Here is a 27,710-nt window from a genome sequence, read left to right on the forward strand (position 1 = left end):
TCTTTATGTTTGATAAGACCTTCCTGATACATCTTCTCTTGGTTTTGTTTTTGTTTTTCAAGAAACCTGTACCCATTAGCAGTCATTCCTCATCTTCCATCCTCAAACCCCTACCCCTGTCAATCACTAATCTATTTTCTGTTTCTATGTATTTGTCTATTCTGGACATTTCATATAAATGGAATTACATAATCTGTGTTCTTTTTGTCTGGCTCCTTTCACTTAGCTTATGCTTTCAAGGTTCATCCATGTTGTAGCATATATCAATACTTCATTCCTTTTTATGGCTGAGTAGTATTCCGTTGTATGATATACCACAGATTGTTTATCCGTTCATCAGTTGATGGACATCTGGGTTGTTTCCACCTTTTGGCTATTGCAAATAGTGCTGCTATTAGTGTTCCTGTACAAGTACTTGTTTGAATGTCTCTTTTGAATTCTACTGGGCATGTATTGGTATATATCTAGGAGTGGAATTGCTGGGTCATATGGTGATTCTGTGTTTAACATTCTGAGGAACTGTCAAACAGTTTTCCAAAGTAGCTGTACCATTTCACATTCCCACTAGCAATATAAAAGGGTTCCAGTTTCTCCATATCCTTTGCAACACTTGGTATTGTCTGCTTTTAATGTTAGCCATCCTAATGGGTATGAGAGTATTATGGTTTTATTTGCATTTCCCCAGTAGCTAATGATTTTGAGCAGCATTTCATTTATTTATTGCCTATTTGTATATCTACTTTGCAGAAATAGCTATTGAGATCCTTTACTTTTTTCTTTCTTTCTTTTCTTTTTTTTTTTTTTAATGAGACAGGGTCTTGCTCTGCCACCCAGGCTGGAGTGCAGTGGCACAACCTTGGCTTACTGCAACCTCCACCTCCCGGGCTCAAGTGATCCTTCCATTTCAGCCTCCTGAGTAGCTGGAACTACAGGCATATGCCACCACACCTGGCTAATTTTTGTATTTTTTGTAGAGATAGGGTTTTACCATGTTGCCCAGGCTGGTCTCCAATTCCTGGGCTCAAGCTATCCGCCTGCCTCAGCTTCCCCCTTTACTCATTTTTAATGGGGTCATCGTTTTATCATTGAATTGTTGCAGATATCTCCCATTCTCTGGGTTGTGTTTTCATTTTCATGTTAGTGTCTTTTGAAACACGAAAGTTTTAACTTTTATTAAGCTAAATTGATCTGGTTTTTTTTTTTATTGTGCTTTTAGTGTCATATTTAAAAAACTGTTGCCTAATCTAAGGTCACAAAAATTTATACCTCTGTTTTCCTCTAATAATTTCATTGTTTTACCTAACTTCATTTTTTTTCCATGTGGCTATCCGGCATCCCTGCACCATTTATTGAGTCTATTCTATTTCATAATTGTCACCCTTATCCAAAATTCATTGACTGTAAGAGATTATTTCTGGATTTTTATTTTTATTCCATCGAACTGTATGTCTATCTTTATGGCAGTACCTCAATGTCTTGACTACTATAGCTTTATAGTAAGTTTTGAAATTGGCAGGTGTGTGTCCTCTACTTTTTTCTTCTTTTGATACATACTGACCTACTTAGTCTTCTGCTTTCTTATGATGATCAGCTTTTCTTCCCACTAGTTTGTGACTCAGGTTCCTTTTGAACATTCTTCAATGGTTTCCATCACACCAAGCACCGACCACCATTACCTTCTCTGATGGTTTCATATGATCCCATTTTCTTCACTTAGAAAAATATTCAGTCACAAATCCTGTCTCATTAATTCATATTTATTAGATGAGGAATAAGAAATGGAGGAAAAAGTCAAAAATCTTAACACAGTTTTTAACCACCCCTGGGTTGACCACTTAACATCATTCAAATCTGCAGCAAAACCATAGAGGAGACTAAGGTAGTAGGGATGGAGAAGAGAAATTTTTGAGAAATCCTCAAAAGGTATAATTAATAAGACTATTATTGATAGAGAAATAATTGGGTACTGGAGAGAACAGTAAAACAAGTCCATTTTGCTATATTTTGGCAAAAATTATAATCACAGCTATTTTCTTTTTTTTCTACTAGTAATTGGATGGTTATGTTTAAGAACAGTATGACAAAATATCATTTCAGTTGAAAGTGCTAAAGCATGATACAAATATTTTTGATGGTTTTGTTATACTTACTAGTAATCTAATATGACAGTATTATGCATACATGTACCATGCCTTCTCGTGGGATATAAGCTATATTTGGCAGCAGGGGGAAATAACAAATCACAAGAATAAAGAGCTCATATTTTTACATTCATATCTTCAGAATGACTTTAGTGTTTCCCCTTGTGTTTCCCATGTGTGTTTCAAATCACCTTATTCAATTTTGCTATCCCTGATTCGGATATAGTGTACTGTACGTATATAATCTGTCATCAGTTTCATTTTTAAGTGGAAAATTACATTAACCTCTGTGGATTTTTAGTGAAATGTTTTTCATGGCACTATGAAAACACAATAGTGTAAACTGTACCATGATGGTATAGCTAATTATTCAAAACTGAGTCATGGCTTAAATTGTAGTGAGTAGAAACATATGCTTAAAATAATTGTAAGCCAATAACTATACTTTAGAGACTTTGTGCCTTTACTTGTCATATTTTTGAGACTTGATTTGATTTCCTGTTTAGTTTAACAAATTATTTTACTCAGGACTTTACAATATCTGTCCAGCTCATTAGTTGTTACTTCTTTTACCCTTTTTATACTTGTTCTGGCTTTTCAGGGCTCACTGATTAACCACCCTTTGCAGCATTTCTCAGCCCTGGTGTGTCAGCTGAAGTCACACTACTTAGGGGGATTTTAGGTATTTTCTGTAAGTGATGTCCATGGGTGACTTTAGGGGAGCCATTTATGTATGGAGGCCACTGGCTATTGGAGCCCGACAAGAGGTCTCCATAACTAGTTTTCATCAGAATGCAGAATGATAAAATTTTGAGGAATAACCTTATGCATTCATTGGAACCTACGGGGGGGGGGGGGGACACCCTAAACTGTGATAATACAATACAGAAAGTTGGAAAAATAATGGAAAAATCTATAATTCTATAAACTTTACAGCCTACCTCAATGAACAAAAGGTGTTTATTATAGTATAATGTATTCCCATCTTTGGTTCAAGCATCATTCCATCGAGGGAATGCCCACTGTATTTAATCTTGTTAACAGTATGTTAATTGCAAGTGCTAGTTGTTTTTCTGCTTTCTTTTGTCAATTCACATTTATTAAATGCAAACTTATTTTCTAGGCACTGTGCTGAATGCTAGGGGTACATAAATAAGACTCTGTGTCCTCAGGGAATGCAAGGATAGTGGGGAAGATAGATAGGTAATCGATTATTATCATAACATGTGTAAATGCCAGAAAAGAGAAGAGTAGGATATTGCAGGACCACAAAGGAGGGAGGGCCACCGAACTCAGATGAAGGGAAGTAAGCAAGAATTCCCAGTAAATGTTGATGCCAGATCTGAATTTCAAAGTCAGAATGGGAATTAGCCAGTTGAAAAAGGATTGCAGTAGCAAGGAATTCTAGACACAATGAGAGTACACATTGAGGCATGTGTTAAGGTTTGAGAAACTGTGGTGTTTTCAAGAAACTCTAAGTTGTTTGGTGTAAGTGATAGGTAGTGTACTTTTAGGGAAAGTGATAAGAAATTAGGGCATAAAGGGATGAAGTTACCTACTCACTAATGGCCTAGCTTGCAGTATTTAGGAGTTTAGATTTTATTCTAAAACTAACATGGAATGAGAATATGTTAAGCAGAGAAGTAACACTGTCAGATTAAATACTTATAAAGATCACTCTGATTATGGTCTGAGAGATGTTTGGGACCTGGTTGGGGATGGAGAAGGGGCCATTTGGTCTTGAGGCAGAGACTAGTCTGGAGCTTATTGCAATATAAATTGAGGCAAGACATTGCACATGTCTTAAAGTAGTGAGAATAAGAGCTTTGTACATATTCTATATAGAGAAAAACTATAAAATTTAGTTTTAGAACTTGATAAGGGCTATTATTTTACATTACTCAAATTACTAAATTAGGGTTCTATTTCTTGAATTTATCCTTGTCATTTTGATTGGAATTTTGAGTGTTGGTTAGGCAATTTAGTGCCAGATCTTTGAACTGATCAGTTTAATGCCACTAGGTACCTATTAATAATAATAGCCATTATCTGTAGGCTTTTTTCTATTCTAATTTCCCTAATTTTTAAGCTCTTAGGGGGCCAGTGTGTTACCTCACTCATCTCTTTTTACATCTATTACTGCTGTGCTCCGCTTAAAAAAGCACTCAAGTCCACAAATCTTAGTGTAAAGGAAGTATTTCAAAGAGATTATCTCAATTACAAAAGAACTTGCATAAGTTTCCTGGAATATTTTTAAAAGAGTATATTATGAAAACTTAATTTTATTTGCACCCTTTGCCTAAAGGATGTACTGCTTTGTTTCAGAGAGTCCGACTTATGTGACTAACTACTTTGGCTCTTTTAAGTTTTCAGTTTTCCTCAAATAATTCAGTATCTTTATTGGGATCATTAACTGCTTACTTCACACAACCATTTACTAAAGACCTGGTCTACTCAAAGGACTATAATTCTAAGTAAGATAGTATGATGCCCTTAAGGAACATGTGTAAACCATTGTGTGGTATCCTTCCCAAAGGTTCTGGATTCTGTATTTTGAAAGTCTGAAATTCACTGCCAGCCATCTACAAAGAGGTTGCTTCTTTTTCTGGTAGAAAAACAATTCCTAATATGCTATAAAAATTTTGTTGAGAATATTTGATCTTCAGATATAGTTAGGTTTCCATAGATACATCTAGACTAGATATCCATTCCGTGTCAAGAAATGAAAATGTGAGATTTTTATGAGCAAGATTAGCAAACAATTAAAACCAGTTTCCAACTTTAAATATTTGAAATCCTCACATTCACAGTGTACTTTTTTTCCTAAGTAAGATAATAGCGTCAGAGATCAGAAAGATGCCAGATCTAATAAACTAAGTCAGCTGCATTAGAATGCTAGTAAATGTCCTTTTGAAAGGTTATCTCCATTAGTCCTTTTGTTGCTCTCCTTGTAGGGTTTTTTTCCCCCCTTTCTCTCACTCTCTTCTTTTGAAAATGGTCGTAGCTTACTTTAACTAAATAGAGAATTTTATGAATTATTTAAAGTCTCTGTATTTAAGCAAAACAAAGCAATAGAGAATGTCTAAATAGTATAACAACATAAGTAAACACTTTCTTTAAAGATGTTTGAAAGAAAAGAGCTGGAAAACCAAAGTTACTGTCACAAGGATTGGTAAATTCCCTCAGGATAAGTTACTTTGTGGTACATATCAGTAATTTTTTTTTAAAGAGTTGCTGGAGCAGTGTAAACTTTCAAACTCTAAATAAAATTGTATATGTTCCGTCTATATCTTGATGATGATAAAGTTATGAGTAGATATTAATTACAAGCATCCTCAAAAGAAAATATACACTGGTATAAAGGGCCAACATGATTTTAACTTGCTCTTTTGATGATGACTTCTAATATTTCATGTCTATGTCTTTCTAGTAATTAGCATGAAGGAACTGCCCTGCCAGCTGGGAATGTCTTAAAGCCATCTTCTTATTATCTTTTAAGTTATTGATAATGTAACAGATTTTGAATTTAAAATATACAAATTCTGAAATCATTTTTTTGTAGAGCATTGTTAGTGTATGCATTTTTTTTTTACTGTGACACTGTTTTATGAATTAAACTTAATAAAGGCAAGTACTTTTATTACTGCTAAAAATGAAAACCAAAAGGATCCAGATATTGCCTGATAGGATTTGGTCAGAATTATTTGTTTATGGAAATTAGGATTTTAAAAAGTCAATGAAAAATATAAGTGTTCCAACAAACATTGTAGTCCACTTTTATTATTATGTATGTAGATAATTAACAGTTTCAATCATATTGTGAGTAGAAACGTATGTATGATATAGAATGATCTTTAAAATAATCTACATGGTATATACAGAACAGATTTTTTTTAATGTTGTTTGCCTAAGGTTCCAAAAAATAGGAAAGTGGAAATCAATGTGGAATTGTCAAGTCTGCAAAATATCTTTCCTCGGGATTGTACAGAACTCATTCTAAAAAAAAAAAAAAAGTCAAAAACTTCATCCTGCAGCAATGTTATTTCATGAATTAGGACTAGAAGAAAGAGAGAAATCAAACTACCATCATGTAACGATTTAAAAATTAATCTATACTTGAGACCCCTGTACCACTGAGTTATGTTAACATAACCTCCTCTTTTCTCCTGTAAAAAAACTAGATTCAGAACACTACAGTTGAGGAGGAATTTATTACCATTGTAACTACTGAACACTCTCTGTTACTTAATTTTTTTAAAAGTGTGTGTGTGTGGATTGGATACAGTAATCTAGGAAAGTCTCTGTGTAACAGTGAGCATGGTATTTTTCTAGACATTGTTGGTCTCGGAGGTCCCCATTAAAAAGAATAAGAGTTGCTACTTCTCAAACCTTGTCAGATACTGGGCATATTACCTGCATGCACAATGGAGGGCTTGAGGATACCAGTCTACCTTTGTGATAACCTTGTTTATACACTTACAAAACATATCGGCTAGTGTATGCATTATTTCTACAACACTACCACAGCTTTGCTTGTAAGATTTTGTAAGAAATACACAAGAGGAAGGAATCATAGGCCTTGGATTCTGAAATGTCTAATTCAGTCACAGTGATGCAGTGCTCAAATGAACTATAGCGGATTTAATGAGCAATCCAGGACAGAGACACATGTACTGGACACACTAGGGAAAGAGATTACGTGTACAGGGGCTAATTAGCGTGAAATACGAATACATTCATATAAGTAGTCTTGATCTATGGGACGCCTTCATTATTGGGAATGATTTTTGCATGAAGTTAATGAAGAGAAATTCAGGAGTTATGCTGTATAAAGAATTTTAAAATAGTATTTTAACTTTTTGATTCTGCAAAGTCTCAATTTCTGGAGCAAAAAAGAAATTGCATATTATGAAATAGTGTGAGCAAATGAATGTGGATCTATTTTCTACAGTGTCTAAAATATAACAAGGTGAGTATCCTTCATTTAACTGATTAATCAACAAATAGTTAGACTTCAATCTCTTGAATTAGATATGTACAAGATATTGAGTGTCAGTTTGATATTTTAAATAAGGGAATGTGATCATAGTGTATTCCAGAATATATACCTCTAGCCAGACAGTTGAAAGGCCTGGATTCAGTTTGTTGGGTATTCTAAGCATCTTTACCAAAGAAATCAGTCTTGAAGCAGGATTTAGAGAAAGAATGGATTTCGACTGGACATGGTGCCTCATGCCTGTAATCCCAGCACTTTGGGAGGCTGAGATGGGCGGATTGCTTGAGCCCAGGAGTTTGAGGCCAGCCTGGATTACATGGTGAAACCCTGTCTCTACAAGAAATAAAAAAATTAGCCGAGCATGGTGGCATGCTCCTGTTGTCCCAGCTACTTGAGAGGTAGAGGTGGGAGGATCCCCTGAGACCCTGTCTCCAAAAAAAAAAAAAGATTTCATTTGTTTTAAGTTTGGTTAAGGCTTATGGGAAAAGGAGCCAGAGAAGTGAGAAGAATAATATTTGAAAATAGACCAGGATTGTAATATTAATTTGAATATTAGATACTTTATTCCATTTAAACAACAGTTTTATTGTAATTTGAGGTTTGAAATTTAACATATGAAAACTTGGAATTTAAAAGGATTTTTGATAAATGTTAAATATTGGAAGTTTGAGAAATTAAGCTGATTTTTGCCACTGCCCTTCAAAAAAGTTCAACATTGTATTGCTTAAATATGTGGCTATATTTATGTAAAATACACAATTAATATTAATATTTTATTTCATATCTGACTTCAATACATTTTTATGTGCTTCCTGTTTGTGGATATCTTAGAAACTGCTACAGAAGTCAATATTCTTAGAAAATTCAGTAATTCAGAGACGTGAAATTAGAACAATAACAGCTTAAGTGGTTTATAAACTTAAAGATTATTTGCAAGAAATAGAATATTTCTGTGTAAGTTCATTGGGTTATGTGCCATCTAGCAGAAAAATAGGCTGTGTATGGTGTTTATGTTCAGTGTTCTCATGGTTGCCCATGGTACTGAACTCACACCTTTATATGTGCAAAATGTGTGTAAGTGAAGCAAGGAGTTAGTGGAGCTGGTAATCAGAATAGAATAGGAATGGGAATAAATTTAGAAGTGACCATCATTCTCTCTGTCCCAGCTTTGAGCAAGTCAAAATGCACATGATTTTGTACATTTCATTATCAGGGCACCTTTTGAGAGAGAGAGTCAAGATTGACAAAAGATGGGTCATAAATCAGACTAATTCTTTGTGTGACTACTCTTTGCTTTATGGGAACATGTTTGACTTTAGGGACATAAACTTTAGGGAGGTGCAATAGGTAGATGACAATCATTAAAATAGCAGAAGACACTTGCTGAGTGTTGAGCATTTAAATTGTGCTAAATAATGTGCTGGATGAGTTTACCTGTCTCCTCATTTAATGCTAGCAGATTCCTTGTAAGATATAGGTACTATTTTTTTTAATCTCAAATTTATAGTTGAAGAAACAAAGGTTTAAGGAGCTAAGTATTTTTCTTGAAGTTACACAACTTTTAAGTGGTAGATCCAGTATTCAAATCTGAATCATTCATACAATTGAATGTATACCTCATTTAATTTAGTAATATATTATTCTTAAACATTGAGAGTAACAAAAGTTCCTCTTGAATCTGTTTTTCTATTTAGCTAGGCAATAAGATGGCCTCATTTCATCTTTTGTGTACTTTACTGTAGTACTGCTGTGAGAAAATCATACCAGGCTTTCTGCTGGTTAGATCTCAGACATATATGTATATTTATCTCCTGCTGCCTGTCGAAGCACTTTTTGCTCTTGCAAATGCCTGTAATCTGGCCTGTATGTCCTCTGACATTGTAGGTTCCACAAAATAGGGTCTCTTTCCTTCCTGCAAGCATTGCCTTGGGGGATATTTTCATGTTTCCTTTTGTGTTCATTCATGGTATGTATGTTCATTTTATACCATTTAGGAAGCATGAGAAATTTTAAAAAGGCCTCTTGAATTTATATGACGCAATTGGCAATTGCAATTTAGAAGTAACCATCATTCTCTCTGTCCCAGCTTTGAACAAGTCAAAATGCACGTTAACGTTTTATTCATTTTGCTATTCTTTCAGTGACGGTTTCCCTATGTCTGCGGTTTTTCGTTTTTTACTGTGTGTGTATGCTTATATTTTTATAAGTACTTTATTCTGGTATGTAGTATATACTATAACCTGCTTTTTGAATCTAATATTTATTCTTGGAACATAAGCTAATATTCTGCAAATACATGATTTTATTGGCTCTATAAAACTCCCTTGTAAGAATATACTATGATTTATTATCATTATTTTTTAAATTTCAATAGCTTTAGGGTAAAATTGGTTTTGGATTACACGGATAAATTATATAGTAGTAAAGCCTGGGCTGTTAGTATATACATCACACAGATAGTGTATGTTGTACACAATAGATAATTTTTCAGCCCTCATCCTTCTCCCAACCTACCCCCTTCTGAGTCTCCAGTGTCGATTATCCCACTCTGCATGCCCCTGTGTACCCATAGCTTAGCTCCTACTTACAAGTGACAACATGCAGTATTTGGTTTTCCTTTCCTGAATTACTTCACTTAGGATAGTGGCCTCTAGTTCCATCCAAATTGCTACAAGAAATGTTATCTTGTTCTTCTTTGTGGCTGAGTCGTATTCCATATACACACACAAACACCACATTTTCTTTATCTGCTCATCAGTTGATGGGCACTTAGGTTGGTTACATATCTTTGCAATTGTGAATTGTGCTGTGATAATCATACAAGTGCAGGTATCTTTTCGATATGACTAATTTTCCTTTGAGTAGATATCCGGTAGTAGGATTGTTGGATCAAATCATAGATCTTTTAGTTCTTTACGAAATCTCCATACTGTTTTCCATAGTCATTTTACTAATTTACATTCCCATCAGCAGTATAAAAGTATTCCCTTTGTACCACATCCATGCCAGCATCTATTATTTCTTGACTTTTTTTTTTTTTTTTTTCTTGAGACGGAGTCTCTCTCAGTCACCCAGGCTGGAGTGCAGTGGCGTGATCTCGTCTCACTGCAACGTCTGTGTTTTTTGACTTTTTAATAATGGCCATTCTGACTGGGATAAGGTGGTTATCTCATTGTCGCTTTAATTTTCATTTTCCTGATGATTAATGTTGCTGAGCATTTCTTCATGTTTGTTGGCCATTTGTGTATCTTATTTTAAAAAATGCCTGTTCATGTGATTTGCCCACTTTTCAATAGGTTCATTCATTTTTTTCTTGCTGATTTATTTACTAAGATTATTTATTTCCCTGTTGTTCAATATTTAGATTGTTTCAAATTATTTGATATTATTATGCCACATAGAATAGTCTTGTATATAAATCCTTTTGTAAATTTCTTATTGAAATTACTGGTGGGAGGATATGAGTTGTTTTGAACTCTTGTTATGTATTGCAAAGTTGTTTCTGAAAGGCTTTCAAATTTAGATTCTTACCAGCCATATGTGAGTAGCAATCATTTAGAACACTCACAAATACTGAGTGTCATGATTTAAAAAAGTATTATATTTGTTAAATTGATGGGTGAAAACTGTATCTTATTGTTTTTATTTATGTTTATTTGCTTACTCATTATGTTTAAATAGCTTTATTACATATTGACCATTTGTTTTTGTCTAATTTTTGTTCATATAGTTTTACTCATTTTTGTTTTACAGGTATAGTATGTTTCTTATTTCTTTAAATATATGTTTATATTAACCCATTATCACCATTTTTGCAGTTTGCAATTTTTTCCTGAAGTTTTCATTTGTCTTTTAATTTTGTTTTAAAGTATTTTAAGATAACCTGTAGTTTTTTTGTGGTTGTGGTGGTTGTTAAAATTAGTGGGACCATTGAAACTAGAATTTCCCTTTTAGATAAAAATTTTACATTAGTTACTTCAGGGAAACAGAAGAGTATAATAATTGTGATAGGGACTCAAGAGAAATTATACAAGTAGTGCTATTCATTATCGTTGGCTTCCATTCAAATGGAGCTGGATTTGTTATTTTCCTATTTCTCTTCCTGAGTCTCCATTTGTGACAGTCTCTTGGCAGGATTTCAGTCTACTTCTAACTTTTATACTTGTGGTTGGAGCCCAGCCAGCTTCTCCTGCTTTCTGGGAGGAGCTCACTATCATCGTACATCTATTGGCTTGGATGTCTTGTAATGGTAGAGCAATACGTGGAAGGTATTCAAGTTTCCTGGGACTTAAGTGGGTCATATCTCTGTCACAAAACTGAATCATTTGAAATCTGAAAGTGGCTTTAAAGATCATCATTTAAAAATCTCACCATGTAGATGAGTCAAATCCAGAGACACTGCTTTTGCTTGCTTTCTCAGGCACACAGACTTCACTGAAGAGTAGTAAGCTTGATTGATTCTCTGACAGCTACATTATATTGCAGAGAACTTTGTTGTTATTGATCTCATTTACACATTTAATTCCTACTCTGTATATGGGAATATAATGTTTTACTGATTTAATAAACCAGGCATGATTTCTTATTGTGTGATTCATTGTGTGATTCTTTTTTGTCACAAACTTTGTAGCTTGAGACTTGGCAAGTAACCTACCCTTGAGGTTTTTTTTTTTTTTCTTCCCCCAGATTATGGTATCTGTGGTAGTCTCTCTAAGGCATTATTATGAAAGACATTTATTAAATCTCGGTCTATTTGAGGGCCACCTAACTTCTAGATCTCTCACCAGTTTTGCCTAGCCATCATTTCTCAGCTTGGGATGGTGTAGAGAAACATATTATGCCCACCTGACCTTACAGAACTGTAGCTAACATCATCAGATGTCAGGGCTTTGAGGAAGCCTGCTTGTGGGTGGTTTAGCTTTTCCAGTGATTTGAGACTTGTGTTGCATTGAATATACTTTGAATTTCACGTGTATCTCTGCTCTGTTAGTCTGTATTTGGGTTGTTTTGAAGGATTTTTATTTTAATATGTAGATTGATACATTTTTGTATATGTTGCTGGAGGCGCTTTTGCACTGCTACATTTTGGAAATCAAAATAATAAATAATACATATGGTGTTCATTGTTTTTCTCCTCTGTCTTTTGATGACTATAAACTTTCATTGGAAGTGTTAGTAACATTTCTTTATTTTTATTTTTACTATTTTAAAAATAATAGTAATAATAATAATAAACGTTTAGCTTTTTAGCCAGGTGTAGCATTTCCTAATTTGAAAATGTGCTGTTCATTTTTTAAATAGACTATTTTGTAGAGCAGTTTTAGGCTTACAGAAAAATTATGCAGAAATCTCAGAGTTCCCATATAATTTTCCTCTCCTTCAGAATTTCTCACATTATTAATATCTTGCATTAGAGTAGTACATTTTTTACTGTTGATGAAACAATATTAATAAATTATTATCCTTAAAGTCCATAGTTTATATCATGATTCAGCCTTTGTGTTACACAGTTCTATGAGTTTTAACAAATGTCTTGTCTACTATATACTGATATTTGACTTATCCTTTGATGACAGTGTAATCATTCCTTATATGGTTCATTCATTCATTTCCTCATTTCATATATTTTTTCCTGTAACTATTTATTGAGTACTTCCTGTGGTAGGCATTCTGACAGATGCTAAAGGAAATTGCCAACCTATGCACACCCGATGATGATGATGAGGTCATTTGTGAGAAAAGGCTTTAAAAGGGAATAACCTTTGCTGACAGAATGGTACGATAATCAGAATGGTACTGATTACTGGCTTAAAATTTCTACTTGTGAAGTGTTTCAGTTAAAACAGGAGTAGCATGTTCCAATTATGCCTCAGACATTTATTTGCAGAGAAGTGCAGTGTGGGAGCTATGTTAACTGGTGGCTGTACTGGGTATTTCTTTATATCTTCCCTATTTTTTGTTTGTGATGAATATTTCTTTATATCTTCCCTGTTAGAAGCTGTCAGAGGTATTCAAAAAAAGCAGTATTTTTCCTTGGAACTAACTCTTCTGGGACAGTGTAAGCCAATGGGAAATTTTGACTTAATGAATTTCCCATTATAAACTTTCGGCATTAAATCTGTTGATATGTGCAAAAAATTTGTAATATTTACATATCTTTGATGGGGAAAACAGGGTTGATTTCTTTTTACCTAAACCAAGCATTCCAAATAAATAAATACCAGTAGAAATGAAGAGTATAAACAGAAAACAATAGGAAGACTTAGTAAGAAGACTTAACTGAGTTAATTCATCTTTTTTTCTGGTTCTGTCATTCCTTTTCTCTTTAGTTGTAAGATTATACATTAACTAGCTAGCAGTGATGCCTTCAGGCTAGACATTAGTATACGTTTTTGGTAGGTTCTTATATAATCTGCCAACTATTACTCTTGCAGAGGTTATTTATTATTATTTTTTGTAACAGTTTAATTGAGAGTATATTATTTGAAGCTAGACTATTTGAGTTTAAATCCTGGCTGCCATGCCACCAGGGGCAGGTGTCTTAACCTCTCTAAATCTCAGTTTCATCTGTCATTATAATAATACTTTTTTAACATGGATGTTAGTATGATTAAATAGAATGATGTACATGAAAACCAGTTCCATTAATCACTGCCTAGAATTTGTTGCAATGATTATATTGTAAGAGACCAAGTTGAAGTTCTTCTTGATCTATAAATGTATTTCTAATGTTTCTTAGATGAATTTGTTGAACATGAAAGAGATTTCTTTTCATGGCTAATGGCTATGCTTTGAAAATTTTCATATTAAATGTAGAGCTATAATCCTCTTTCTGTGTAGATTGGGAAGCTAGTACTTTATTTTCTTTCTCTCAGGCTTCTGATTTATGTTTTCATTGAGTGAATATCAGACCATTGCTAATGTCATAAAATCCAGAAAATAGATGAGTCACTCATTGAAAATAAAATCTGATCAGAAATCCTTTGACTGTGCTACATTTTAAGATAATGAATGCTTGGTTTTTGAGTTTTACTATCATACCAACTTTTCCCATGTGTGCATGTGTGTATACATGTGTATGCATGTCAGAAAAACCGAAATACTATTTCTGCTCAATTCTATTTTGTGAAGTCAATCCAACTTTTATAGTCCCATAAATATCAAATAAATGAAATAATTATTGTCACTAAAGTGGAGAAACTATTGCTTCTTCTTATCTTGTTTATTTTGTTTGCTACTTAAATTGACATTGAGGCAAATTTTAAGTGAGTTTATGTTGTGAAACCCTGCTAAAATTTAGAACTCACTATAGTTTGTTAAAATATGTAAAAATCCATTTTAAGTAGGTATAAAATCCATTGAAGATACTTTTATTTTTTCAGCAACCTTGGAGTGTAGATTTTAAAGAATACTTGTCTAGCAATATCCATAGCTTAAAATAGGTAGACATGAATACCGATAGTTGAAAATTAACTTATTTAACCATTTGAAAATGAGATTTATTTTGTATTATCTAGTGAAAAATACAAAACCAAGTAGACATTGTTTTTTGGCTGAAAAGGTCACAAATTTATGACTGTATATGTTACTGGGATTAGAAGTGTTTTCCCTATTGGTAGTTTATCAAGTGAGTGAATACCTTTCTGTGAATGTGAACAAGCTTCACCAATTTTAGCAGTTCAATTTTAGAGAACCTGTGATGAGTTATTTTGCACAAAGGCTTTATCTTTCAAACTCTTTTGCTATCTTTGCTTGACAGAGAGAGGATTTGATGACTTTTTCAAAACTCCCCTTTTACTGCTTCACCTGAGTAATGTTTTAGTTGCCGTGTAATAAAAATGGAGCTGAGAATTGAAAGGCCAAAGCAGAGGGAGTTTTATAGCTTGGGATCTTTTAAGTTTCATGGATTTATTTTGTATTTATATCCTGGGGGGGATGTACATTCTGATATTGCTCAGTTTTTGTCTGTTGGGGAAGTCAGTTGTCCAAAATAGCACTTTATTTTTTAATATAAAAAGAGTAATGATTTGCCTTTTGTGAAGGATAATTTTAATGGTACATTGCAGAGATTTAGTTGGAGGGAAATTATAGGCATTATTTTAATATTTATAAAATATTTTGAGGGCCATGCATGAAGGCCGCATATGAATACACTACCAATAAAATAACACCACTAATACAATTGAGATATTAAAAAAAGAAAAAATATATACTTACCATCTAGTGAGCAGAGACTTTCTTTCCCTAATTTGCATTTAGAAAGCTCTAAATTAAAATGCTAAAAGGAAGACAAACAATTTCAGCCCCTGCTGCTGGTTTTGTAAATACAACTTGCTTACTTGATATAATTTTAAATGAATACTCTTGACATTAAGACATCATGCTTTCTGATCATGTATTGGTAAGCCACAGAATAATAGAAATAAGCTTGAAATGGGCATAGTTTTTACCATAGTGTAACTTTAATTGCATGCTTTTATATCTTCAAATTAATTTTTGACATCTCTATACAGAAATAGACTTGTACAAAGAAAAATGAATAACTTGCTTATCTACAAGAGTGTCATTTTACTTGTGAACCATTGTAACAGGTTTTTTGTTTGAGCATACAACAAACAAAATATGTAATGTTGTTTTATCTTCCAAAAATACATTGCTGTATAATAAGAAATTGTAATTTTGCAATAAAAGAAAAATCCACCAAACTGGTATATATGTGATTTCTTTTTGGTCAAACCCTGTAAGTGACAAATTTGACATTTAATGCTATATTGTAAACTATCAGGTATCTTTTTTTCTTGCTCTTTAACGTAGCTATTTCTCACGTTTTCTCTTCTTCAACTTCTTTCATGCCTCACCTCTAAATCCCCAAAGTACACACCACACAAACACTTAGAGAAACATAAACATGCACATGTTTGATGACCTACCTCATAATTCATTAACAAATCTAGAAGCACTCCATCAAGAGCCCCTTCATATTCCCTTGCAAAATCTATCAAATTGTCCTGTATCTTTATTGATATTATTTCCTGTTACCGTGGACAGAAAGAGTCCCTGTACCTATGGAAGAGCAGTCTGTCCACTTGTGCCCTGGTTCCCATTCCTCAGTGATTTAGCTCCTTTCTCCATGCCATATTTATTTTCTCCTTCTCAACTGGATCATTTTCAGCAGCATGCTAACATGCTCTAGTGTCTCTTCTCTTGATAGAACCACTCTTGACCTCATAGCTCACTCCAACTATTCCCTATCTCTCTGCTTCTCAGAGAGCAAAGCCCCTTGAAAAATTTCTGTATTATTCATTAGTCACTGTCTTACATTGTCATCTCACTCTCAGTCCCTTCTGATTGAACTTTCATGTTAATCATTCCAGAGTCTACTCTTCTTAAGAACTCCAGTGACCTTCCATGTTTGTGGCTCAATTATTATTTTAACCTCTCAGCAGCATTTTATATATTTGACCATTCCCTCTTTCTTAGAGGAAACTATGATATTGGTTCTCGTGACTTCACACTCTCCTGGGTTTCCTCCTTCACTAGCCCACTCTTTCTCAATTTGCTTTGTTCACTGCTTTAATTGGTTTTCACATATGTTTTGGACATGGAACCAATAATACTTGCTGATGAACTGGATTTGTGCGATAAAAGACAAAAAGGAAGCAAGAAAGACTCCTAATTATTTGGCCTAAGCAACTAGTTGATGGTACCATTTATTGAGAAAGGAAAACCTTGGGTGGTCTCAAGGTCAGGGGTCAAGAATAGAGAGTTATGCCTTGGCCATGTTACATTTAAGATATTTTTTCTAGACTGAAATCATGTTGGAAATGTTGTTTGGTAAGTAGTAAGTAGTTAGAGTTTGAGTCTAGAATTCCAGGGATTAGTTATAGCTAGAGGTATCAATTTGAGATCATTAGCACATCGATGATATTCACATAATACATCTGGTTGAAATCACTTTGTGAAAGAGTATACGTGGAGAAGAGAAGAAAGTACAGGATAGAAGCCCTGATGCATTCTGTCAATTACAGGCCTAAGAAAGGAGGAAGATCCAGCAAAGCAAATTGAGGAAAGTATGACCAAAGGAAGTAGAACAGTATGAGTCATAGAACCAAAATAAGAAAATGTTCTCAGAAAGAGAGTACGATCAAATGAATCAAATGCTACTGAGAGTTTGAACTAGATGCCATGTTGGTGTGAGTTGAAGAATACAGTTGGAGGTGAGAGAGTATAAGCAGTTTGGCTAGACAATTCTTGAAAAGCTTGGTTCTGGAGGAGCATGGAGAAGGTGGTATGTGGTAAGGGTATGGTATTAGGGTATTTTAGGATTTTTGCTCTTTTTTTTTTTTTTTTTTTTGAGACAGAGTCTCTATAGGTCAGGCTGGATAGAGTGCAGTGGTGCAATCTTGGCTTACTGCAACCTCCACCTCCCGGGTTCAAGCAATTCTCGTGCCTCAGCCTCCTGAGTAGCTGGGACTACTACTACAGGTGCATACCCCCATTCCTGGCTAAATTTTGTATTTTTTGGAAAAGACAGGGTTTTGTCATGTTGGCCAAGCGGTCTCGAACTCCTGACCTCAGGTGATCTGCCTGCCTTGGCCTCCCAAAGTATTGGGATTACAGGCATGAGACACCGTGCCCAGCCTATTTTATGTGTTTTTTTTTTTAATGGGAAATATGGAAGCATCTTTGAATGCTGATGAGAATAATAGTGTTGGAAAGAAAAAGTTGAAGATGTAGGAGAGAGAGAAAATAAAAAGTGAAAGAAAGAAAAGGGAGGAGTCCTAGATCTACATGTGGAAGAACTTACCTTTGATAGGAGGATCCTTTTCTCCTTTGTAATGGGAAAGATGAAGATGGTATAAATGCAAGTTTATTTGCTGGTAGCATGATTATGGGTGGGGAGGTGCATTTGATAGTTTCTATTTTCTCATTAGTTAGGCAGCAGTGTCATCACCTAACAGTTCAGCAACAGTGTGGGATGGATGATGTGAAGTGAATCATTTGAAAAAATGTGAAGTAATTATCAGTATAGTGTTGCTGTCATTGCTGGATAATAGAAAGTGTTCCCTTGAAATTGATTATTATTACTTTAGAGTGATATTACTCTTCCCAATTATGCTATTTTCTAAGAATGCCATACAAATGCAGGCCTGCAAAAACGTACAGAAGCATTAAGGGGAAAATGCATTAGATAATGATTACTCATGTCAAGGAATACATCTTGGGCCATGGAATTTAAACTAGACAGGGAGGCAAGTGAGGACAGGAGAGGAATGATGGATGGTGGGTCAAAGGGCTGGTGGCTTCATTGACATTTAATAATTGGTTCAGCAGGGTTACTTGATCGACTAAACTGGACCTATAGAAAAAAAGATAATCAGTTATGGTGATTGAATTGAGATTTGGGAGGTTGTGTTACTTTTGGTGTTCAGGGTGTGATGATCACAGGATTGAATGGCAGAAGCTGAATTCAGGAAAAGGTGGAGAAGTTAAACTGAGAGACTAGAATAGGTCTGATGCAGATGATGAAGTCACTGAAAACAGCAGAAGTTAGAGTGAACAAAAAGACTGAGTCAGTTGCTACAGTCTTTAGTAAATGACAGGGGAGTGACTAGGAGATCTGAAGATTAAATGGAAAAGATGGAGTAGCTGGATTATGCTACCTAATACTTATTTCTGTCAACAGGATCATATGAAAATGAAATATTGGCAAACCAATTACTTTATAAACCGATGACTGAATGAAAATCACTTCATGCATTGTTAGAGATAGCCCAATGAAAATGGATTCCGTTGTGTTTATCTAGTTCAGATAGTACATTTAATGAGAACAGTTTAAGTGGAATGACATTTATGATGGCTAGCCATGATTATATTGAATTTTTGAAGCATAGTCAGTTAGGCATATATAGTACCCTTTATCTATAAATTCATGTTTTAAAATAAAAATATATATATAATTATAATCTGTGTTAAACACTTCAGATATACAAGTTAAAACAGCTTAAGGGATAAAATAGGCTTTTTTTTTTTTTTTTTTTTTTTTTTTTGCTGTGTTCATAGTCACACTATATAAAGGATTTACTTGAAACATTTCAGTTTGCTCAAGTTAGCCAAGTATATACTTTGGCAGGTGACAAGGCTCAATAGGAGTCCTTGTGTTTTAAGTCTTGGTTCTCTGTGACCGTGTGACCTCAGTTCCATAAACCGAAAAATCAAATGGTTGTATTAGGTACTTTTAAGGGATCCTCTGACTTTGTTCTATGATTCTAACAAAAGGAAATTTGAAATATTTGTGTGGAAATTGTATCTTAGCTTTTATCATTGACATCATAATATTATATGGTATATATCTCTACCCCCTTGATATAAGATTCTAAACTATTGGTAATGGTGTGATTTAATACTTCCGGTTTTCCTTTTATTCTGTAATATAATTTAAATAGTTATTAAATAGGTATTCAAATGATTTCCTTTCAAGCAAGACCAGGAAAACAGCATAATATAGTACACTGAGAAACACCAAGAAAAGACCAGTTATACATTACCTTGTATTTGTAAATCATTTCAAACCTACAGAAATTGCAAGATTAAGAATACTACAAAGAACACTTATATATATCCTTTACCCTACTCAACTACTATTAAGCTCCTTTTTCTCCTTCTCTCTTTCCCTCTTCCTTAACCCTCCTGCCTCTCTTTTCCTGCCTTCTTTCCTTCCAATCTCCATCTCCATCTCTATTTGTTCTTCAGCCTCATTTAATCTGGAACATTTCCACAGCCATTCTTTGTCTTTTATGACATCAAGAATTTGAAAAATATAAATCTCCTTTTTAGAAACATAGTATTCCTTATGATTAGATTCAGGATATATGTTCTTAGCCAGAATTCAGCATAGATGATACTATATGAGGTATACACCTGGAGGTACTCACTATCTGTCCACCTCTCATTGGAGAAGTCAATTTTCGATTAAGGTATTATGTAATTTCTCTAGTGTCTAATTAACTCTTTTTTTCCTTGGAATTAATAAGCAGTCTGTGGGAAGACACTTTAAGACCGTGCAAATATCTTGCTCCTCATCAGAATGTTCCCATAGGTTATCTAACATTTATCATAATGGTTGTAAAATGATACGTTGCCAATTACAGTACTCCTTCCACATATAGCGGTTGGCACTCAGCATTCTACTGTAAGCAAGACCTCTCCTTTCTCATCTATCATTTTTACTTATTGATAGATTTTTTATTAGTATGAACTTATAAATTCCCATTTTTCAATGGTTTATAGTTCATTACTGCAGTGCATTACTTGGTGCTAAATTTTTGCCAGATTTAGCCAGTGAGAGCTCCCTCAAGCTGTTCCTGTGAAATGCCTACATTTTTTTTTTTTTTTTAGCACTACCTTACTTTTTGACATACAAAGACATTTTAGTTTCATCTTGTAGCTACTCTCGCACAGTCTTCTTTTTTAGTGGGAAATTGTACCTGGATGCTAGGTGTGTGCTCATTGCTACTGGAATGCAAGGAAAGGCAAGTTACTTTTAAGTTAACAGACAACAAACATTAAAAATGTAATTAGGGCATGACTTTTTAGCCATGTCATAGGATTGTACTTTTACATATGTCTCATTGGTTTGATGCAGGTGAGAGGTAATTTTGAGCCCATATATAGTAGCCTAATTATAATTAATAATTTTAATTTTTAAAAGTAATAATGTGTGAGGTGAAGGAGTAGCAAATACTTACTTTCCCTAACATAAGAAAAATACCATTAATTGATCTAACGGCCATATATTCATACTCTAGTTGAGTTGCCTCAGTGACTCACTTAATAAAATAAGAAATTAAAATATCAAATAGAATTAGACAAGAGATTTTAAGGAGAAAACAGAGTCTGTTTCTACCTCAGAAAGTTAGTTAAACAGTAGCTTCAATCATCTACTATGGAGTACTACAGGTGGAGAAAACAATTCTTGATATTTGTTTATATTTTCAACTTTAAAAATCAGATTATGGGGTTTCATAGAGTTTACTTAAGGTGTGGTCATTCTTTGATGTTTTTAAAAATTTATCTTTATTGTAGTTGGGACATAATATTGAAGAAACTAATTTCTACATGTTCAATGAATTGAATAATTCAAAATTCAATTCAGTACTCATACACTCAGTGTTCTCCTTTATTTTCTGATATCACTCATGTTTATTTTAATTCCCTTTCTCTTCCTAAGCATCTAAATTTTTCCCTTCCTTCTTGTATTACTTTATAAGTGATCTTATTACAAATAAGCATACACTGAGTCATTGCAACAGAAAAGTGCTTCACATACTGAGTTGCTTTCTGTTGCACTTGATATGTTAATTGTGCACTTACTATATATGCAAGCACTGTGCAGGCAGCTCTATTTCTTTAAAAGTTACTTAAATTACTGGTGCTTCCAATGAAGCTGGTGGTAGGGTCCATTCCCTATATCCAAACTATTAGACCAGCTTGTCAGATGTATTACTCATTAGGTTGCTAAGGCGTAAAGTCAGAATTTCAGATTTATAACATGGTGACATTTGATGTTTTTCTTTTGTTTATTATCAGTGCTGTATCTGATGGTGGAAACAACTATACTTTTAAATCTTCTGTCTCAAAATGTATTCTTCCTAAAATTTCATATTTTTAACCATTAAATTTTCTCTAAAATATATCTTAGAATTGATGGTATACCTTTCCCCCCTTTATCATGACAGTGATGATCAAATCTTTGCTTTGTGAAATATTTTCTTGACATATTTGAACTGGGTAGTTTTTTTAAATGAGTGCTGTTTTTTGAGTCATCTTTTCCTTTTGTTGCCTTTTGCTTTATGAATAATCATGTATTCTCACTTGGTTCATTAAGTAGTAGTAGCATAATGATGAGAGTATATTAAAAGAATTTATTTTAGATTGACCCAATCTATATGAGACATCAACAACACACAAATAATAGAACCATGTTTTTTTGTTTTTTTCTTTTTCCTCCTCTGGAAAGAAGCTACTCTTACTACTAACACTGAAACTAGAGTCATCCTTGGACTTTATTCAAATGTGTCAGTTTTGGAAACCATACAAAGATGTTCACTTTAGCTTAAGGGAACAGAAGAACTTTGTTATGCTCTTTGAGTGTTACATTAAACTAGATCATTGCCTGAGGAGCCTATTTAATATGTCCATCTGATTTATGATTTTTTTTTGTAGCCCTTTTTCCTTTGATTTGTCTTATCTTTGGAAAAGTTGGCATTTATTTCTATTTTATTTTTTACACGCTCTCAATGAATATCTATACATTCATTACTTTCAGTAATATTGCTTGCTGAATTTAAATTATTTGGAATATTGTGTTTTGAGTTTGCAATCACGGAGTGAAGGTGGTAACATGATTTCTAGGTTTACAGAATGATTTTGTTAAAAGTATCACTTTCTGTAAATACCTTAGATACCATATAGAATTTAGCTTTTGGTCTTATATAATAGTTAGAACAATATGAATGTAAATAAGTTTTTATTCTCATTGTTATTATTGATTCAAAGAGACTTTAAATTTCTACAGCAAATCACGTTTTATCCCTTTCTGGACATCTACTATCATTATGGTGATATCAAAGACTGAATAAAATATTTAAGTCATTAAGATTTTAATTCTTAATTATGCAATCTCCCTTGCCAGGGCTGTTAACTTTTATAATACAGGGAGGGTAGAAATTCAGCAGAGACATTTATTTATTTTCTTTTATGAACAAGGCTGTATAATTTGCATTTTTTCCAGGTGGTTTGGGGAATATTTAAATAGATCACACAGCTGCTGGCTTGGTGGTTTGGGGGGTGTGTTTAGCAGATGCTTCCAGAATCTGGAATTTGAGGTATTCTTAATTTTATCTAGAGATGCAGATATCTATTCTCTGGTTTAATTTGTCAGGGGATGACTACTTCTTTGATGTCTTAGTGATATATAACTGTCTTGCTTTGGTTTTTTTTTTCTTTTTTTTTTAATTGGCCACTCACCTCAAGCAATTTTAACAGCTCAGAGGATATATTTACTATAGCCTTTAATAATTAGATGGCTATTCCTATTAAATAGCTGAATGTATTTTTAAGGATAATGTGGGGTTCTTTAATTAGCTTGATAGTTTACCTATAAGAAGGAAAATGAAAACTGCAGCCAGCTGCATTTCCACCGCTCATTTCTGTGTAAGAAGCACGTATCTGGGCTAAAGAAGTATCACTTTCTTCATTTAGTCTGAGATGAGACAACATGTGAAGAACTTGGAGCAATCTGATTTTTTGAAAATCTTTTCTCTCATTAGTTGTTTTGCTCAAAAATAAGAGCTGTCAAACAACAGGAATTTGGGATGCTCATGATTGTGTTTATAGGCCTTCAATATAGTATTTACTGAATATAAGTGCTTGTTAAAGCCAATTTATCTGTTAATTCAAACAATTTATTGAACACCTATTATACAAAAGATACTTTGCTAAGTATTTTTGAGGACTATAGATGACTAAGCTAGACTTGGACCCTTACATGTAGGAGCTTAATGTTCAAGAATAAGACGTGTTCAACTATACCAAACATGAAAGTCCTAAAAATGAAATAGAGATGAAGTGATACTGAATTTGCAAGGAATGAGGGCAGAGAAGACAAGGAGAGACATGGGCGTCATCATGAAAGCAGAGGTAATTGAGCTGTGCCTTTACAGCTGAGTAGATTTGGACATTTAATACTATGTTTGAGGGTCGGGGAAAGATATTTTCAGCAGAATAAATTGTATATTGAAAACCCTGGTGCTTCTAATGTCATATTCCCAGGCAATAGTAGATATATAACATGTGGGTAGACTACAAGGTTCGTGTTGGAGATGGGGGAAGCAGGGGTACCTTTAGGGGAAATGGCAGAAAATGGTGTTAAAAAGGCAAGTTTGAGCTGGATTATGAGGTCCCTTAATTGCTAGTCTAAGAAATTCAGACTTTAATTGTTAAGAAATTTGGAAGCATTGAGGGATCTTAGAAGCCAAACAGGAGCAGAGCTGTATTCAAGGAAGTCAAATGGAAGAGTATAAGATGAGAGGGCCCTGAGAGTCTGAATAGGCATAATGCCTTTGGGAATGAAGATGAGAAGAATAAGAGCACAAATGCTGAGTTAGAATCTCTAGGAGTAGGGAATTTATTGTTGTTGTGCAATAGGGTATAGGGAAGAGTTAAATATGACTTTATATTAAACATGCTTATTATTTCTTGTACATTTATCTGTGGGACTATTTTAGGGCCTAGCATGAGGGTTGATATCCTTCAGAGGAGATTTATGTTTGCTTTTGCTGGGTTGCAAAACCAACCTAGGCTGATGTTAATATTTTTGGCTTAAGGTTTTCTTTTTTTTAAAGACTCTTGAGGAGCTATGAATTCAGGCTGCATGAAGGCTGGCTTTGGACTAGGAAATTATCAGAGAAGATTTTTACTTTCTCCATCCAGCACCAAGGTTTGATATGGGCAATTTTCTTTTCAGGCCCCATGGGAGATGAGCAAGTTTATTTCTAATTTACTGTTAAACTGAGTTGTGATCCTCTGGGGTTTGTAGGACCATTACCTATTACTCTTTCCAATTTGATTAGGCCCTAGGCTTGGTTTCTATTCCCCCATACTTGAGGCCTTGAAAACTGATGCTCAAGTTCATCTGGGTTCAGAATATTCACTCAAGGTCAAAGCTGACTCCACTGATATTTATCTCTCTAAGTTTATCTTTCACTTAGTTTTTGGCCTCCAGATATTCCTTACTTTCTTGCCAGGTTATCTATACATTTTAAATTATTTTTTTTAATATTCATCATGTTTAGTTCTTTTCACAGGTAGTTGATATCAGGGTACATATTCTATCATACTTTCAGAAACAGAAATTAAGGTGACCCCTTCTTATATGGACATGTGACATCTCAGAATGACTTTATTCTTATGTTATAGTTTCCTAAACATGAGATATTGGTAATAGAATACAGAAATTATGGTACCTGGCCTTTTCTGGTGTAACTTAGTTTTTTATTAATACTCATTTTTAGAATAGGGAAACACACTATTATAACTACCTATTGAAGAATCAGAGTGATTCAGGAGGTGATTTCATGGGCAAGAACTATGTTCTGTCGATAGTTCAAGTTTCTAGTCCCTCTTTCACACAGTTCTTCCCTTCTTCATTCACAAAAGAAATATCTTAAAAGAGAAAAGTCTAAGAAAAAAATCAATACAGTCTACACAGATCATTATCTTATTAATGGACCCTTAGTAATGAATGTACATGTGCTTTGTGTGGATATATGTGATTTTTGATTTTTCAGTTCAGGACTAGAGGGCATTGAATGAAAGCTGCCTGCATGCAGTCACTTCGGGCTCTAGGATCACCCACAGTGGCTCTGCTTATCATATAGAGTGACTTGACATTGTAGGATTTTGCCATAGGAAAATCTGTCTTAGTTTTTATCTGCCACCAGTAATGGGTTTTACCAGGGAAACACATATGCCAGCTGTTTAGTTTCATAGTAGTGATGGAAATTGAAAACATAATCATAGATTAGCCATTTTTAAGTGTAATATGCACCAATGAATGACTGTGGCATCTTAAATGCATTTTGTTTATAGATATAGAGGTTGAAGGTCAATAACTGGAAAGGCTGGCTTTTGTTAGATTAGGATGGAATTTAATTTCTAACATGTATAATTTAAGAATTTTTACAGTTTGGCAATATAGATTTCATTGAATTCAATAAGCTTTATTTTCATTGTCTACTATGTATCAAATTGGTACTACTTTCTAGTGATATAACGATGATCAAGATATTGCTGATGGCTTTCAGTGACTCACACTTAATGGAGGAGCCAGGTATCTAAACTAATGATAGTCCAGTATATTAAGTGCTACATCCAAGATAGGGAGAAAACTCTGTAGAGGCCCAGAGGAGGGAATAATTAATTCTGCTTGGAAGAGTTCAGGAAGGCATCTCAAAGGAGATGGCATTTTAGCCCAGCCAAATGTGTTCAGGTTGAAAAGGAATGGAATATAAAAAACATTCAACAAAGGTATTCCACAAAGGTATACAGGCTTGGGATGTCCTGATTTTGTCTAATAGTGAGTAATCTGGCTTGGGTAGAGCATTGGGACACCTGGGTGCTATTAAGTTAATTTGGAGCCAGATTTTAAAAGGTACTAAATTCCCTACTTATTACTTAAGCTTTATCATATACATAGGGAGAAAAAATAAGGATAAGTAATAATATCTTAACATTTTAAAAAGATAACCCCAGTAATGAGTGTGTAGAAGAAATTGGAGTAAAGGGGAGGAAAAAAATGCAAAACAAAACAAAAATCAGAGTGACTACTGTGATTTCATAGCTCTTCTATACACCTTAATACATTGTTATAGCTATTCATTTGTCATCTGAAAGCAAAGACTGTACTTTAATCTTTTCTTTCTTTTTAATTTTATTTATTTATTTATTTATTTGTTCGTTTATTTTAGTGACAGGGTCTTACTCTGTCACCCAGGCCGCCATACCTGGCTAGTTTAATTTTTTTTTTTTTCACTTTTGTAAACATGAGGTCTTATTCTGTTGTCTGGGCTCAAAGGATCCTCCCGCCTCGGCCTCCCAAAAGTGCTGGGATTGCAGGTGTGAGCCACCACACCTGGCATTTAATCATTTTTGCATTTACATTGCTTGTATATGATCATGCATGTTATAACTGTAGAATAAGTGAATTAATGAATGAAAGATCTAAGCAATAATTATTGAGGGCTCTAAACAGGGCAGTAGAAATTTAGGCAGAATTTTGCAGGTGGAGGGCAGGCTTAGGAAGAGAAGATTCAAAAATGGCTTGAACGTTTCTTATTTCTGTGCTATATATTTTGTTATGATGCCTTTCACTGGAGTAGGGAACAGACACAACACTTCTCAAGTAACTGAGAATGAGTTAATGTTGGAGCATATTTATTTAGAGGTTCTCTGGAAGAGATAAGAGTTGGATTTATGGGTCTGCAACCCAGAGAAAAAACCTGGGCTGAAGATACAGATGCAAGAAACAAAGCACATAGATTAATGATTGAAGTCAGGGTAGTGGATTGCACAGGGCAAAAATATAAAGTCAAAAGACTAGAGCATGGGGACTTTGGGGTCTCTAATATATAAGGAGTAGGTAGTAGTAGAGAATACAATATGGAAAACAGACTAGTCAGAAGCATAGGATTGTTTATCAGAGAAGTCTGGTCTTTGAAGTCATTGAGAAGAAAGTTTCAAGAAAAAAGTATTAGTAATTTAATAAATTCAGTAGTTTCCTATATCAATATATATACATATGGGTATATATGTAACATACTTATATTAATACAGAGTTGAATGATAGCAAGGTCACTCGTATCTGTTGTTATCAAATTTCAGATCTTAAACCAGTAGGACAATTTCTAGGAAGAACACTTCATGATTCATTTCTCAACTAAGAGAATAGTGCTCTTATTTTTCTAGTGATCAGCTTGAAGTAGTTTTTTTCATTATGTGTGTTTATGCATTGC

General features: G+C 34.0%; 1 protein-coding gene and 1 pseudogene across 5 annotated transcripts in view; both read left to right on the top strand.

Moving 5' to 3' along the window:
* The window catches only part of DIAPH2 (diaphanous related formin 2), a 908,418-nt gene that overhangs the window by 352,746 nt on the left and 527,962 nt on the right, over positions 1-27,710 (top strand). The gene's annotated exons all lie outside the window — the stretch shown is intronic.
* Positions 16,046-16,714, top strand: LOC129023937 (uncharacterized; annotated as a pseudogene).

Source organism: Pongo pygmaeus, chromosome X (genome assembly GCF_028885625.2).
Source record: "Pongo pygmaeus isolate AG05252 chromosome X, NHGRI_mPonPyg2-v2.0_pri, whole genome shotgun sequence".
Lineage (NCBI taxonomy): Eukaryota > Metazoa > Chordata > Mammalia > Primates > Hominidae > Pongo > Pongo pygmaeus.